We start from the raw sequence: 17,214 nt of genomic DNA on the forward strand, positions 1-17,214 counted from the left end.
TGTGATTGTTAAACTGTTCTGAAAAGCTTTCGCTGCTAAAACTGCTTCAGGAACGAACCACTCACTCCTTTCTGTAGTCTGGAAACAGCCTCACCCTCAATGGTCATCCGCCGCCATCCTATTTCCTCTCTTCTGGTTTTCTAATAAACATTGTTTTGCAGTGAATCACACCAGTTGACATTCAAGAGGCTTGATCTGATGTTGGTTTAGTACCAAGATACAATGTCATGTTTCAGTTTCCAAGACATGGGCAAAGAATAGTCCAGTAGTCCTGGGATAATGCAGATTCAATTATGCTGATCGTTTCTGGTTTGATTGCGAGTTCCAGTCCAAGGATGCTTTGTATCCCAAATTAGCTTTAATTTCAAAGGCACTCATTTGTAAAAGTCCATTATTTCCTCTATACTGCACATTTAGCCAACACTGTGTGAATTTTCATTGAAGCATTTTTATAGAGGGATTTTGGTAAGAATTGCACTGCCATTAGAAAATCCATCTTTCACTTTCCAGCCTTCTTCGTCCCAGTTTGTGAGCAGTGAGCTCACAAGATTTACTTTGCAGCCCAGAGACACATCTCCTGCCCTCGGCTAACGTGTCAAATAAGGGCACCTGTCTGACCTTACTGGGCAGGTATTGAGTAAGACCATTGATCAGCAACCAATACATTTGTAACACGTGCCTTTGTAACATGGTTGACTGCATATGACAATAGCAAGTTCAGAAGAAAAGTGAGTAGGTGGGATTGTGTGCAGCACTGCATCGAATGACAGCAGCATCTGTACACTTGAACTTGGACAGTATATCATGTATATAAAGAACACTCCTTGAGAACAAGCTGAAAGAGTTAAAGGGGCTGGATGTGGCTTCTTGTTGCGCAGGTATCGACAGTGGTGTTTAGCCTGGTGCAGACCACTTGCAATTCTTGGCGAGGGAACTGGGAGTAAGCAGATAACATGGTTTCCAAAGAATAACACATTTTTGATCAAGAGGGGGTGCTGTTTTTAGATCTAAACTCTCTCGACACTACCATCTGTAATTACCCACACGACCCCCATCTCCGTAGCTAAAAGAAACAGGCAGTGGCTCATACAGAAGAATACATGGTGGGCCATCAGGTTCAGGTGGATTACAGTGGTGGTCCACAGGCTGGAGTCTGGCACCGGAAGGTCTTTCTCTGAGGGTTCTTCCAGACCGGATGTTGCATCATCTTCCCCAAAACATGAGCTCACTGTGAAAACATGTATGTGAGCAACTGTTATGGCTTTAATGCGGGTGCAATATAATGATTCGTTAATTATGTGAAATGAGCACTGATTATTCTGTCTGTTGGGCATTTTTTTTGTATGAAAGATTCTTTTTGCAAGTGCGTCACCATGTGATAAATCTGATTCGGGTATGCAGGAAGACGGAGCGGGAAGACGGAGCGGGAAGACAGAGTTTGTGTTGATACACGGCAGTTGTTATTTTGAGTGGTACCTGTAATGCCATTCGTTAAGGTCCTCGTGCAGTTATAAAAATGGAAGTTGAAGGGACTGGAGGTGTATGTTGCTATGGAGATTAAGATGTGTGGCCGGGAATCAGCAGCAGCCTCGCCATGCTGAGTGGCACAGTTTGCCACTTCAGAAGGCTTGATCATGAGATGAGGAGAGAGTAGCAGGTACGCTCACCCTCTGACCTGCCTTTACCTGATTCTAGTTTTCCTTAGTTTACACCATGTATGTATTCTATGACATGACAAGGAAGCTCATATTATGCCAACAATCTTTACTACTGACATAAATAGCAGCAAGAATTTTTTTGTTGTTTAACAAGTAACTTTTTCATTAACAAAGAAAAACACAAAGTTCATAGGAAAATAGTGGGAAAACCCAGTCCAAGATGGGGCTAGCCCATAGTCCAACATCCAATCAGAATGAACCGACACACATAAATGTCCTTTACTCTAACAGAAACTCCTCTTTCTTTGCTGCTGACGCACAAGATAAGTCCTTTCTTCATGTGAAGGGGGTTTAGTGTTACTTTGTTGCTTTGGTTAACTTTGTTGTTAAGAATACTTTAACTTTAGCGTTCGCTCGTTCGAACGTTCATTATCTGTTTCTTGTAGCGGCCGCTCGGCGTGAGGTGTTGGACTCCACCTCAGTCACGCCTCGAGTCGGCCCCCCTTTTCTGTAGCCTGCCCCTCCCGAAATTGTTATTTAGCCTCGCCTACTCTGCGAGGGGTGTGCCACTACTGCGCTGCTCACGCTTTCCTCCCGGCATTATTTATTCGTGCCTGCTCGGCGCGTGTGTTTATATGAAAGTTTTCTCTACTTCAGCTCGCTTCTGAGCGTTCTGAAGGAGTCGCGCACTGACGCCTCGTGTGAAAGAGGCTGTTTATGAGCGCAGCGTTCGCCTGCTCGGCTTGTATATATATTCTGCCTCTGATATTTATGTATTCTCTGCCCCGCGTTGCGCACGCGGAATTGTGAGAGATTTTCATTCCCTCGGTGTTGTGCCTGCTTATACCTGGTTTTACCCATACCTGCTGGTTGTTTATATGTGTATGCACACATTCTAAGGTTTCCACATAATTTAGGTGGAATTGTTGTTGTTAGACCTGCTTGGCCTTCCCTTTTGTTACAGTGCACTTGGGGGGTGTGTGTGTTTTACAATTGATAATGCAGTTTAATAAAAGGGACTGATGTGGTTCCTTCTGTAGATGCCAGTACCCAGGTTAGGGTGGCTTCAAAGAAAACAGATAGGCCCAACGAGGATGGTGTAATGAGGGGGTTTGGGGAAACTTCTGTAATTCCACCCCCTTCAGTCTCAAGGGCAATAAGGGATTCCATGGATTTGGCACTGGGGAACTTGAACTCTACCCTTTCCTCAGCCTTTGACAGGCTAATTAATAAAATGTCGGATTTTCATCTGGGTCCTATTCAGGGACCTTCAATAGCCCCCAGAAAGTGCATGTCAAAAACTAAGCATTTGCAAGGGCAAATCAGCCCAGTGTTAAGTTCCCCCTCTTCCCCGGATTCCCCGGTTAGGACCTTAAAATGTAAGTTTGTTGAGGGGGTGTCCCAGGATTCCGCCCCTATTAGGGTGACTTCTACCCCGTTATCATCCCCTGAGTCCTCAGAGGATTCAGATTCCCCTCCTAAGAGGAGAAAAAGAAAGGTATCCGCTATGGGGATGGCACGATCTGTTGAAAAACAATTGTTAGATGACAGTGGGGTCCCGTTTTTTGACCCTTCCCTCATTCAGCACCCCAGTTCTGCGGAGTGGCGTCCCTCTGAGGCTGTGTCCGCTTTCCTTCTTCACCATTGGATTAGGAGGGCTCTCCCCAATGAGGATAGGAGTAAGCTTCGTTCAGAATGCCCCTGTCCTGTTATCCCGGACAAGGTGGCTCTGACCCTAGCATTGATCAGTCCATGGTGGCCTTTCTGTCACAAAGGGGTAAGGATCCTAAGAAGGGCGTGGATGGGGCTCTTAAGATCGGTCAGGATAAACTTTTGGACATATTGGGGCCTTTGACCCAAATTTTCAAAATTGCAGAAGAGGCGGCTATGCATGAGTCGCAAGTTGATGTGGAAGCACTCAGAGGCTGGGTGCAGCGCTCCATTTGCCTGCTCGGCAATGCTAACTCCAGTATTTCCAAGGAGAGGCGCAAGGCACTCCTAAAACGCATTGATCCCAAACTTCAGGATATGGCGGAGGGGGAGGCTGGTCCCAAAGCTCAAGGGAACCTTTTTGGAGATAAATTTATCAAGGACCTTTCAACTTACATCCATACATTTACGGCCTTAGACAAGGCCCAAACGAATATTAGAAAGGTTTTTGCACCCTGAATTTTTGATAAGGCCGGACGAGGAAGAGCCCTCTCCTCTGGCCGTTCCTCCTTCAGGGGCTCTGCCAGACCTCAGCAATAAGCCTCTAGAGGGGCCCATCATTCTTCCTCTGCTGGAGGAGCACAGATGATCTTCTATCCCGAGAGAGGAAATCAATGGAGAGGTCGGAGTGGCAGAGGTTAAAGCAGAGCGAGATCCGCTCCAGGTATTGTCTCGTATCGTAAGGGTTTCTTCCCACAGAGGTTTGAGGGGCAGGTTGATGCGATTTCTTCATCATTGGGAAAATCTCACAGCAGATCCTTGGGCAGACAGTTCGGGGGTTTCAGATAGAGTTTTACTCCCCTCCCTGCCAACTCTTTCCCCCTCCACCTCTGGTGTTCAGTCAAGAGAAGCAGAAGTTAGTGGATGCGGAGATCCAAGATCTGGTTTTCAAGGGCGCGATGGTCCCGGCCACTTTCAGAGCTTCTCAGTTCCTCAGCACGATTTTTCTGGTCCCGAAGCCCGGGGAAGGATTTCACTCTGTGATAAATCTCGGAGCTCTCAACTCCTTTGTGGTTTATCACCATTTCAAAATGGGGGACATTCATCTTCTGAGGGACACACTGCTTACCGGGGATTGGAAGGTCAAGTTGGATCTCAAAGATGCGTATCTGGTAGTCCCTGTGTTTCCCCCTCACCAGGAGTTCCTTCAGTTCCATTGGGGGGGTCGCCTTTGGCAATTTGCCTCTCTCCCGTTCGGCCTGTTATCAGCCCCGTGGTGTTTCACCAAACTGATGAAACCAGTGATGACTTTCCTCAGTTCGAAGGGGGTCAGGAGTATAATTTACCTGGACGACATTCTTCTCTTAGCTCAGGATCTCCGGGTTCTACAGGGTCATTTGGATTGGACAATTTCCCTGTTGCAGGATCTAGGGTTTGTTCTAAATGCAAAAAAGTCCATATTTTGTCCTACTCAGTGTATCCAATTTCTGGGCTTCTATATCGATTCCAAAGAGTGCATCCTTCTTCTCCCAGACTCCAGGCTTTTGAAGATTCGGAAAGAAATCCGCCTCATCCTCAGGCTGGGAGTGGTTTCCCTTCGACAGTTAGCAAGGGTATTAGGGATGTTGTCAGCCTCTATTCAGGCTATTTTTCCAGCACCCCTGCATTACATAGCTCTTCAACGTCTCAAGAGAAGGCACCTGCGCAGGAGCCTGTCTTATGCTCAGAAGGTGAGGCTGGATCCGGAGGCCAAATTAGAACTAATTTGGTGGCTGAAACGTATGAATGCCTGGAATGGCAGAGCGATTTTTGGGCCTTCTCCGGACGTGGTTCTCGAGTTAGACACCAGCAGATCCGGTTGGGGGGCCAGAATAGGTCAGATTTCCATGGGGGGAAAATGGTCAGAACAGGAGAGTCTGCTTCATATAAACTGCCTAGAATAGCTAGCGGGATCCTTTGCGGTCAAGAGCCTGCTCAAGGATCAAGGGAATTGCTGTGTCCTCCATCGGTTGGACAATGTGTCAGCGGTTCGTTACATCAACCACCTGGGGGGGACCCGCTCGACCCGCTCGAAGGCTCTAGTGGATTTGGCAAGGGAGTTCTGACATTATTGCATAGACAGAAACATTCTGCTTCAAGCAGAGTACCTTCCGGGGATAAACAATTCTGTAGCAGATTGGAATTCCCGGCACCTTCAGGACAGCAGCGACTGGATGCTGGACAGGAGTGTATTTGCATTGATTCAGTCTCTTTCGGGTCCCATTCACACGGACCATTTTGCCTCCCGGCTCAATTGTCAAGTTCCTCAGTTTTACAGTTGGAGACCGGACCCTCGGGCTCTGGCTACCGATGCGTTTCTCCAAGATTGGTCAGGTCATCTTCCCTATGCTTTCCCTCCTTTCGCCATGATAGCCAGGGCTCTGGTACAGCTTCGCAGGCAGCAAACTTCCTTGGTAATAGTGACCCCGTTCTGGCCTTCTCAGGTTTGGTTTCCCGCTCTCCTAGAGCTGGCAGTGGACTTTCCTCGCCTCTTGCCCTCTCATCCCCAGCTCCTAACGGACCCGTTGGGTCACCCTCACAACCCTGGTTCTTCAAGGACATCTTTCCCTTATGGTTTGGAAGATTTCAGCACTTCCTGGTGCTTCAGAGGTCTTTTGCAGGACTCTATTGATGTCATCAAGGATTCCTGGGCAGCTTCCCCCAAGGCAGGATATTCATCAGCATGGAGCCGCTGGGTTAGCTGGTGTTTGGTTAGACACCTCAAACCCGTTTTTGCTCCTCCAGTAGACATAGTAAACTTTATGGTGGAATTGTTTGAGGAAGGTAAAGCCTATCGAACAATTAATGGGTTTAGGTCGGTGATATCGGCTGGCCATGTTCTGGTTAAAGGAGAACCAGTGGGTAAACATTTCCTGGTCAGGAAGGCTCTTAAATCAATTAGGGTTAAAGTTCCCCCTCAACCTAGGTATTCAGTTTTGTGGGATGTTAGTAAGGTTCTGAATTTGTTTGTATCATGGCCTCATAATGAGGAATTATCCCTGAAACAGCTTTTTTCAAAGTTAACAATGCTCTTATGCGTCGTCTCCATTAAGAAAGTATCTGATATTAGAGCGCTGGATGTGGACAATAAGATCTTCTCGCCACAGGGAGTAACCTTTTCCTCCTTCAGGGGCTCTGCCAGACCTCAGCAATACGCCTCTAGAGGGGCCCATTATTCTTCCTCTGCTCGAGGAGCACAGACGACCTTCTATCCCCAGAGAGGAAATCAATGGAGAGGTCGGAGTGGCAGAGGTTCAAGCAGAGCGAGATCCGCTCCAGGTATTGTCTCGTATCGTAAGGGTTTCTTCCCACAGAGGTTTGGGGGGCAGGTTGGTGCGATTTCTTCATCATTGGGAAAATCTCACAGCAGATCCTTGGGCAGACAGTTCAGGGGTTTCAGATAGAGTTTTACTCCCCTCCCTGCTAACTCTTTCCCCCTCCACCTCTGGTGTTCAGTCAAGAGAAGCAGAAGTCAGTGGATGCAGAGATCCAAGATCTGGTTTACAAGGGTGCGAAGGTCCCGGCCACTTTCAGAGCTTCTCAGTTCCTCAGCACGATTTTTCTGGTCCCGAAGGCCGGGGAAGGATTTCGCTCTGTGATAAATTTCAGAGCTCTCAACTCCTTTGTGGTTTATCACCATTTCAAAATGGTGGGAATTCATCTTCTGAGGGACACACTGCTTACCGGGGATTGGATGGTCAAGTTGGATCTCAAAGATGCGTATCTGGTAGTCCCTGTGTTTCCCCCTCACCAGGTGTTCCTTCAGTTCCATTGGGGGGGTCGCCTTTGGCAATTTGCCTCTCTCCCGTTCGGCCTGTCATCAGCCCCGTGGTGTTTCACCAAACTGATGAAACCCGTTATGACTTTCCTCAGGTCGAAGGGAGTCAGGAGTATAATTTACCTGGATGACATTCTTCTCTTAGCTCAGGATCTCCAGGTTCTACAGGGTCATTTGGATCTGACAATTTCCCTGTTGCAGGATCTAGGGTTTGTTCTAAATGCAAAAAAGTCCATATTTTGACCTACTCAGTGTATCAAATTTCTGGGCTTCGATATCGATTCCAAAGAGTGCATCCTTCTTCTCCCAGACTCCAGGCTTTTGAAGATTCGGAAAGAAATCCGCCTCATCCTCAGGCTGGGAGTGGTTTCCCTTCGACAGTTAGCAAGGGTATTAGGGATGTTGTCAGCCTCTATTCCGGCTATTTTTCCAGCACCCCTGCATTACATGGCTCTTCAACGTCTCAAGGGAAGGCATCTGAGCAGGAGCCTGTTTTATGCTCAGAAGGTGAGGCTGGATCCGGAGGCCAAATTAGAACTAATTTGGTGGCTCAAACATATGAATGCCTGGAATGGCAGAGCGATTTTTGGGCCTTCTCTGGACGTGGTTCTCGAGTCAGACACCAGCAGATCCGGTTGGGGGGCCAGAATAGGTCAGATTTCCATGGGGGGAAAATGGTCAGAACAGGAGAGTCTGCTTCATATAAACTGCCTAGAATTGCTAGCGGGATCCTTTGCGGTCAAGAGCCTGCTCAAGGGAATTGCTGTGTCTTCCTTCGGATGGACAATGTGTCAGCGGTTCATTACATTAACCACCTGGGGGGGACCCGCTCGAAGGCTCTAGCGGATTTGGCGGATTTGGCATTATTGCCTAGACAGAAACATTCTGCTTCAAGCAGAGTACCTTCCGGGGATAAACAATTCCGCAGCAGATTGGAATTCCTGGCACCTTCAGGACAGCAGCGACTGGATGCTGGACAGGAGTGTATTTGCATTGATTCAGTCTCTTTGGGGTCCCATTCACACAGACCTTTTTGCCTCCCGGCTCAATTGTCAAGTTCCTCGGTTTTACAGTTGGAGACCGGACCCTCGGGCTCTGGCCACCGATGCGTTTCTCCAAGATTGGTCAGGTCATCTTCCCTATGCTTTCCCTCCTTTCGCCATGATAGCCAGGGCTCTGGTACAGCTTCACAGGCAGTAAACTTCCTTGGTAATAGTGACCCCGTTCTGGCCTTCTCAGGTTTGGTTTCCCACTCTCCTAGAGCTGGCAGTGGACTTTCCTCGCCTCTTGCCGTCTCATCCCCAGCTCCTAACGGACCCGGTAGGTCACCCTAACAACCTGGTCCTTCAAGGACATCTTTCCCTTATGGTTTGGAAGATTTCAGCACTGCCTGGTGCTTCAGAGGTCTTTCGCAGGACTCTATTGATGTCATCAAGGATTCCTGGGCAGCCTCCACCAAGGCAGGATATTCATCAGCATGGAGCCGCTGGGTTAGCTGGTGTTTGGTTAGGCACCTCAATCCCGTTTTTGCTCCTCCTGTAGAAATAGTAAACTTTCTGGTGGAATTGTTTAAGGAAGGTAAAGCCTATAGAACAATTAATGGGTTTAGGTCGGCGATATCGGCTGGCCATGTTCTGGTTAAAGGAGAACCAGTGGGTAAACATTTCTTGGTCAGGAAGGCTCTTAAATCAATTAGGGTTAAAGTTTCCCCCTCAACCTAGGTATTCAGTTTTGTGGGATGTTAGTAAGGTTCTGAATTTGTTTGTATCATGGCCTCATAATGAGGAATTATCCCTGCAACAGCTTTTTTCAAAGTTAACAATGCTCTTATGCCTGGTCTCCATTAGGAAAGTATCTGATATTAGGGCGCTGGATGTGGACAATAAGATCTTCTCACCACAGGGTGTAACCTTTTTTATTACTAGGAGAACTAAATGCATGATTTCTTCTGTTTCATACCCAGCATTCCCTGAAAATGATAAATTATGTGTGGTCCATTGTTTGAAATGTTTTGAAGATAGAACTGTGGATTTGCGTTCCCCAGGTACCTCTCAGCTGCTTATTTCTTATCGTAGGCCTTATAAGGCTGTGTCCTCGGCTACCCTGGCTAGGTGGGTTAGATGGGTGATGCAAGAGTCTGGTATTGACATCTCTTCCTTTGGAGCTCATTCAGTTAGGGGTGCCATGGCCTCTAAGGCCGCTCTCCTTGGGGTAGGGTTGGAGCAAATCCTTAAAGCAGCTGACTGGTTCAGGGAATCTACTTTTAAGACGTTTTATCATAAACTAATTGATCATGTGGTTTTCAGTGTGATGCAAGGGCTTTAAACTTGCATAATATGAGCCTCCTTGTCGTGCCATAGAATACCTAATCCCCTGCACTATCGTGAGTGGGGGTTTAGATTCTATTAAAGACAAGGAGGCGAGTATTAATACCCGCCCACCCACCCAGTTTTAACATCTGCCTCCTTTTTTTAGCTTCAGGTTGATCACCTGGGGAGATTTCTTCGGCAGAGGGTCTTCGGAGTCCACGCCTGGATGATATTGGGATTGTTTCTTTTGGTTCCTGGTCGTGTTATGTTTTACTGTTCAAGCGTCATTGCAGCTTCAGAAGAGGAGTTGCTGTTAGAGTGAAGGACATTTATGGGTGTGGGTTCATCCTGATTGGATGTTGGACTATGGGCTAGCCCCATCTTGGACTGGGTTTTCCCACTGTGTTCCTATGAACTTTGTGTTTTTCTTTGTTAATGAAAAAGTTACTTGTTAAACAAAAATGTTTTCCTTGCTGCTATTTATGTCAGTAGTAAAGATTGTTGGCATAATACTCGCCTCCTTGTCTTTAATAGAATCTAAACCCCCACTCACGATAGTGCGGGGGATTAGGTATTGTGGGTTAGAGGGAGAGGGAGAGAACGGATGCATGAGAAACATCAAAGTGTAAATTAAGGTAATGGTTGATGTATTTTGCTCTGGAAATGAAGAAATGTGGCCACAGGGCAGGTGAAGCATCAATCGGAGTTCCCTTCATGAGAGTCTAACTGAGTGGCACAGTCATCCACCCCTTAGGGCAGGGGTCTGCAACCTTTGGCTCTCCAGATGTTTTGGACTACAACTCCCATCACTCCTATCATAGTGATATTCAATTGTGAGTGACCATGGTAGTTGTAGTCCATAACATCTGAAGAGCCACAGGTTGCAGACCCCTGCCTTAGGGGCTTGATTAGTGGTTGGCAGGGGTAAGGGATTGTGGTCAAGTGTTATGTAGATGCAGTCGGACAGAGGCACCCATTTTTCTTCTGTCGAGACTGGAAGCTGTGAAATTTCTCTGGGCTGGTGACTGGAGAGCTTGATAAGGATTGCGGTTTTCAGTAAGGTGGCGGGCAAGAGCTACACGTGCGTAACCCCTGTGCTGAGAAGTATCATACGGAGCACATTATTGCTTTGGTATATTTTAAGGACCCATGAAAATAGTCTTATGAGGCATGTACGCAACACCTCCACTTAATCAGAAAGGCAATGGCGGCTTAGGTGAGAAAAACAGTGGTAGGCTTGTTGGGCCAAGTGTGGAAGGCGATGGGGTTCACCAAGCAAATAAGGGGGAATTTGTGGCTGCAGAGGCAGCCGTGCTGGAGTGTTTGTGCCAATAAATAAGTTGGAGGGTCAGCAGTAGGGAGGAGTACAATGTTGGCATAGGGAGTGGGGCCTCCACTGGACGCCCTTACAGGAGCAGTAAATTCACGTGTGAAAGGTATTGGTTCTGTGTTACAAGGGGTGCCATCTCCCAGTGATAGGGATGGAGCACAATGAGCGAGGAACAATGGCAGACATGTCACTGCAGCCTGTCCAGTTGGGATGGCAGGGGTCCCAAGAAGCAGACTCCATAGGGCACAGCCTAGTGTAACCCATATGATATATCAGCTGGGGGTTGATGAACATTGCCCCTGTATCGTAAACTATAACACACAATGCTCAGCACTGAAATAGAGGCAACAGGGAAGCTGGCCCCTTTAGCAATAGCTCTCCAGGTGGGAATAAGATGCCCTCTGGTCCATCCCCTTTTTCTTAGAGAACTGCAGCGCTAGGAGGCAGTTCAGTTAGTCCATGGCAGGTGTTTGCTGCCCTTATAAATGCATGTAGACAGAGTAGCGATACATACCAGCCCTGACTTTTTTCAGAGAAGTGTTCCAGAGTAAAATAGGGTCAGAAGGGCTGCAACTACTGCCTCCTGCTGGCTGTAGGAGGGTCAGGTGGGGGTAGTAACTCTGCAACAAACCCCAGATCGGGGGTCACCCCTTCAGGGACCTCTCTGGGGCCATCAATGGGAGACCCTCTGCAGCTTGAGGAAAGCTCTCCAAATATCCTGCCTCACAGGAAACCTAATCATGCTGACTTGTGTGCAAGGCTCCTGAGCAGCCGCTGACACGGCAGTAGGCAGATCAGTGTCCCTGCTGGTTTTAGGGCTGCACGTGTCTGAGGGGCTGACAGTGTGACAGAAAGCATGGATAGCAGGGGAGCCTTCTTGCCAGCACTCTAAATGTGCCTAGGAATAACCGTAGTGCCAACATCCCAACATAAACAAGTATTCCTAAAATATCAGGGATCCCGGTAATTCAAGCGCTGCTGCAAATAAGGCACATCCTCCCAAATGGGGGTCCCTCGTGTCCTTGAAACACGGCGCTGCTTTAAATCTCTGCTTCAGACGGTCGGAATCGTTCTTCCTGTTAAAGGGTAAGATCCTCCAAAAGAGGTCCCTAACATGTCAGTTTACTTTCCATGTGCTCTGAAGAAAGTAACATTGCCCCACAAGGCTGACTTATCTGCCCAAAGACTCTTGCTCTTAGAGTTCTATATAACTAAATGAGTGTACATTCAGGTCCCACAGAGAAAGGGGAGATCAGCTCCTACTGCCAAATGAAACAGATAAGTAATGTGTGCAAATACGGAAGGTATGTTAGTATGTATGTAAATGAAGGAAAGGAAGCGCAAATAAAATAAATGAGTAATCACCTTAGCACTCATCCCATGTGTTCAGTTAGGTGTATTCTATACTGATGGTGAGAGCTATTCCTTTCAGACATTAAAAGGGATTTCTTACTCCCCCCTGAAAGGAAGCACGTATTGCAATAGTAAAATAACCTCAGTAAGCAGCCAAGCTCGATGCCCTAATCCTTTTTGGAAACACAGGTAGTGCCACAGACCTTTGTAAAAAGGGGTGCATAATGTTGATGCAGTAGCCGTAGCCAATGAAGGGTGGCCATCTATTTGGCAGGTCAATATGATCAAGAGAGAAGGTAGGCAAGGAAAGGGTGTACACAGGGGCAGGCAACTTGTTTGCCCTCCTCCATTTTGCGACATCGCAGATTGGGCCATAATAGCCAGTTGAAGTTGTGGGGGGCTGGGGATGGGTAGTGGATGTACTAGTGTGGTAGGGATGGTTAGTCATGGGGTTCCGGGTGAGGGTGAATCAGGGGGATTGAGATAGGGGTGGCCCTTGGTGGAGGGATTATGCGGGTGAATGAGCCTCGTGGGAACCTCTGTAACAGTGCGTTCAGCGGTACAAAGAACTCGAAAGAACCTTGGGTAGATAATCCATAGTGAAGGGAAGCAAGAAATGGAGGTGCTGAAACTATGCAGCTGCTGAGGTACGGGGCCAGAGAGGGTTGCTAGAGTAATGGGGAAAGGAAAGATAAGCTCACCCTCTAAGGGAGGGAGTATGGCCAGATTTGGGTTGCCATTGGGTGAGATGCTCCAGAATAGGGTATCATTTCGATAGGTACAAGGGGGATGTGTTGGTGATGATGGCAGTAACACAAGTGTGGCCCAGTGACTGTTTGGAAGAGAGAGAGCGAGAGCACATGAGGGTGTTTTATTGGGGGGCGTGGGCCACATGTTTAATGAAATATTATTAAAACAAGGTTGTTCATTCCAAGAAACCATTGCATTCACAATATGAATTTTAGTTATGATGTCAGAGAGCGGCAATGTTGATGCGCACCTGCAATGAATTGTGCTGGGGATCCAGGAAGAGGGGGATGTAGGAGGTCATAAGGGATAGGGATGGGGACCTCCAGGGGCCCAGGGTCCACGAACACACATATTGGCACTCCTGGGGTCGTTTTCAGGTGGCTGTGAGAATGCGGGCAGTCACTGGCTTTTTCCACCCACCTTCCCAGTCACCTGATTGGCTGAGCACCCTTCCCCAGGTGTGAATTGTGCTTACTGAGGATCTGAGCCTTAGTTGCCACTTTTGTGCCCCAATGGTTCTGAAGGAATTCTTACTTGTCTGACATAAAAATGATAGGGTTAATCTAACCACTCAGTCTATGAAACTAAGCATACTGGACAGGTGACATCATTGTAAAAGTAACAAGAAAGAATTGAATGTTTGACATGCCCAATTCTTCATTATTTCATGTGTCTCCTCTAGAAAATACGTTTTGTACTCACTCTGTACCATCTATGGGAATATATGCATTTATCACTCTCTCAAAATATGTGTAATCAATTTTCATTACAACCAATAATTAATTTCCACAGAATGAAGGTGGTGCCTGCGATAACATATGGCACTGAGGCCATGCCAACCATTCCAAAACACATCTGGTCCAAACTGGAAGCCTCTTTTTGGAAATCAGTGCTCAAGCTCCCAATTTCTACCTCAGGAGTGGCGACAAGACCCGAGCTGAGCCTCCAGTCCATGGAATGCACGGTAAATTGCAACACATTAATGCTTTACAGAAAGTGCAGAATGGTCGACAGCAATGAAATCTATAGCATGATCAAGCGCGACATGGACACAGGCAAATCTGAGATGTTAACAACATGGCGAAAAGAAAACATCTTGCTTTTGAACTCCATTGCCTCAGATGAAGATGACCTTATTCACAATCCATGTAGAATCCTGCGCAAATTAAAGGAAGCAGACTGGGCTCAGACGACCAAACTAGCCGCATCCCAAAGGCTCACCGCTCAACTCCCTGCTAATACAAGAAAATTAAATGAGCTGCAAAGCTACATAAAGAGATTTCCGAACAAACGAGCACGTAATTTGATTCCGAGAGCTCGACTGAATCTCCTACCAACGAATGAAATCCTGCACATAAGAGGACTATCACCAACAGCAAATTGTTGCTTCTGTCAAAGCAGTAGGCCTCCATTACAAGAAACCATTCAACACCTTTTAATGGTCTGTCCCGCGACGCGGTCAATGAGGCAAAGGTACTTTTCGTTTGTATCAAAAGACAACCAACTGATGGAAGAACAAACATGGTGCTGCAGACTCATTGGAGGCGACAAAACCAGCTGGCAAATAACCACAGCCAAAATACTAGAGTTCTACTAAAAGACAAACAATGACTCAAAGAGATTGAGTGTCGCATAGACAACAAGCCCAGTTGATACGAATCCATGTACGAAAGGCAAACCTGAGATATATCAGGAGACAGACATATTGTAAAAATCTTATTTTGATTAAAACAATAATAAAAAAAAATAAAAAAAATGTTCTTCCAGCACCGCTTAGTGTCCAGTTCATACATATTTGCCATTCCTTCTTTTTGCACTTAAATGGCACTTTAAAATCCATTTTGTACAGAAATTGGCAATCAGGTACCCCAGGGGGTATCTAGGTGCCAAAGAAAAAAACAGGATTTGGGAGTGGGAGCAAGCTAACCATTGTGTAAAATGAAAATATGAAGTGTCACCAGCTACCAAATGTGTTCATATTAATTGTGTTACAAAAAACAACCAAATGATGCAAATAAAGAAAACAAGCAAGTGGTTATCTTTTTACCATGTCGGAGAGGATAATATTCAGGGTCGGACTGGTACGAGAAATAGGCCTGGACTCCTAAAAGAAAGTGGCCCACCCATTGCCTAAAAAAAAAGTGTCCCTCAATTCATCATCTGTGAATCGCGTCAGTTCATGACTTTACAGAAAATGCTACTTATGGAGGGTTAATGGTTTAATGGTGTTTGTTGCATATTATGGCATGGGAAATGAACTGCGTCCATGCATGTTATTTTTCCTGGCCGGTGGCCTGACCATTGTATTATGGTCTGACGTCTCAGAAATAATACTAGCCAAAAAGGAAAGCTGCATTGTTAATACATTATGAAAGATACAAAGGGGCATGCAGCAATACATACATATATAGCAAGGAAATTCCTGCTGCATGCACACAAAAGAGACATGCGTGTAATCATTTTACCCTCAACCCTAGTATGTGCTCTGCAACAGGGCCTTTGAGAGAGGTGTAATCCAGGTTTTTCTTTTGCCCTAGCACACCTTAAGCCTGGATGCAAATTCACAATAACAGAACATGACCAGATTGAAAGAGGAGAGCGACTGATTCTCTAACTCTAATTTGGGTGTAGAGGAATAGGATAGGAGTTCTTCATGGTTACTGCTGCTTATAGACTGGGCTGGAGCCTAGGGTGGCTCCTGGGGGTGACAAAATGTATGCATAATAAAGGCTGTCAAAGTGGCGGGAGTGTGCTAAAAAAGGACCACCTTACGTTAAACTGCATTGAAGATACACAATTACTAGTGGTTACTTACCCACAGTGATGGACTTGCCGGGCTGGCTGTTCGTAGCTCTGCTAAAGCCTGGCTGGAGTGGATACTTGAACAGCGACCTGCCTGCAAAAACAAGCAAAGTAAAGATGACGAAAAAACCCAATAAGCACAGTATTTATAATATGAATACAGTACAGGGCTTGTAACAAAGATATAATGAGCACCACCTGGATATCAAGCCTCACCCAATAACTAGGGGCTAGACTATAGTTAGTCTGTCACAAAGAAGGAGTAGAGCATCCAGGACCATAAAGCTGTACACCAGCAATAGTAGCCGGGCAAATAAATTATATCTTCCCCGGTGGTAACTGGCAATTAGCAAATGGTGGTAAATCTACCAGAGGCACAGCAATCAGCGTGCTGTGCTGAATAAACACAACCAGAGATGGAAGTGTATTATAAATCATTGTACCACTACTCCTTTTAATTTTTACAGTGTACCTTTACTTGAAAGGCTCAAGCAGAAACGCATTTTAGGTGCTCTCTCTTTCTCCCGAGCCAGTTGCAGAATCGGCTCCGGCCGGACATTCAGCACTGACAGTTAGCCAAGACACAGCTAGACAGGCACACATATAGCGTCTGTGGCTCTGCAGGCGGTTAAGATGCAAACCGTTATCAGTGGCACTGTGGCAGAGACTTTCATATGCATGATGGAACAATTCCAACTCAAATAGCTTGCAAAGCACTGCAAAATCGGTGATAGTTAAAATGAGCAACCCAAAGCATCCATGTAAAGATTTTTCATGTTTAAATCACTTTCTATATTTTAAAACAACATTATAAAAAACGTGGCCAATTGAATTCCCCTTAAAGCTTGTACATAACCACTGTGCTCTTTTCACAAACACACAAGGCAGTCAGGTGCTGAGACCTCGCTGCACCAGAGGCTCCAACCAGAAGCACTTTGCTGTCCAGTGCCAAGCTTGTGTATAACCACTGTGGTCTTTTCACAAACACACAAGTTAGTCAGGTGCTGAGGCCTCGCTGCTCCAGTGGCTCCTAGTTACAAGTACACAGCACAATACACTGCAAAGGCCTCGCATAACTAGTATGTCCTTTTGACAAGCATGCAGCAAAGTCCAGTGTGGAGGCCAGGCAGCAGAAGCATTCCGTGCTTACAAACACCAAAAGCAATCTGAGTCTACTTCCGTCCTCCACCGTGCATCCTGTTGAGAAGTGCAGCTGCGGCATCCTTGTGAAGCTAAGGACCTAAGCTATGAAGTGCTTGGGCTGGCAGACTCTCATAGTCTTTTTCAATTCCAGCCACAGCAAGAAAGAGCTAGCGCCGCGGGAAGGGGCAAGGGGTAAATCTGCCCTCCAGGCCTGGCACTGGCAGCGCTTGTCTACTTTGCCTACCTCCACCTACCCTCACCGAGGACACAGACAACTGGCACCCAGAGCAGCAGCCCACCCTGGCGCCCGGATGCAGGCAGGTAGTAGTGGCGTTGCGCAGGCACTGGCAGAGGAGAGGCGGTCCCCTTGTTTTGTTATTTTGTTTTACTTACCCACCACCA

The sequence above is a fragment of the Ambystoma mexicanum genome, chromosome 5q (genome assembly GCF_040938575.1).
Source record: "Ambystoma mexicanum isolate Mex_15411 chromosome 5q, UKY_AmexF1_1, whole genome shotgun sequence".
NCBI classification, from domain to species: Eukaryota; Metazoa; Chordata; class Amphibia; order Caudata; family Ambystomatidae; genus Ambystoma; species Ambystoma mexicanum.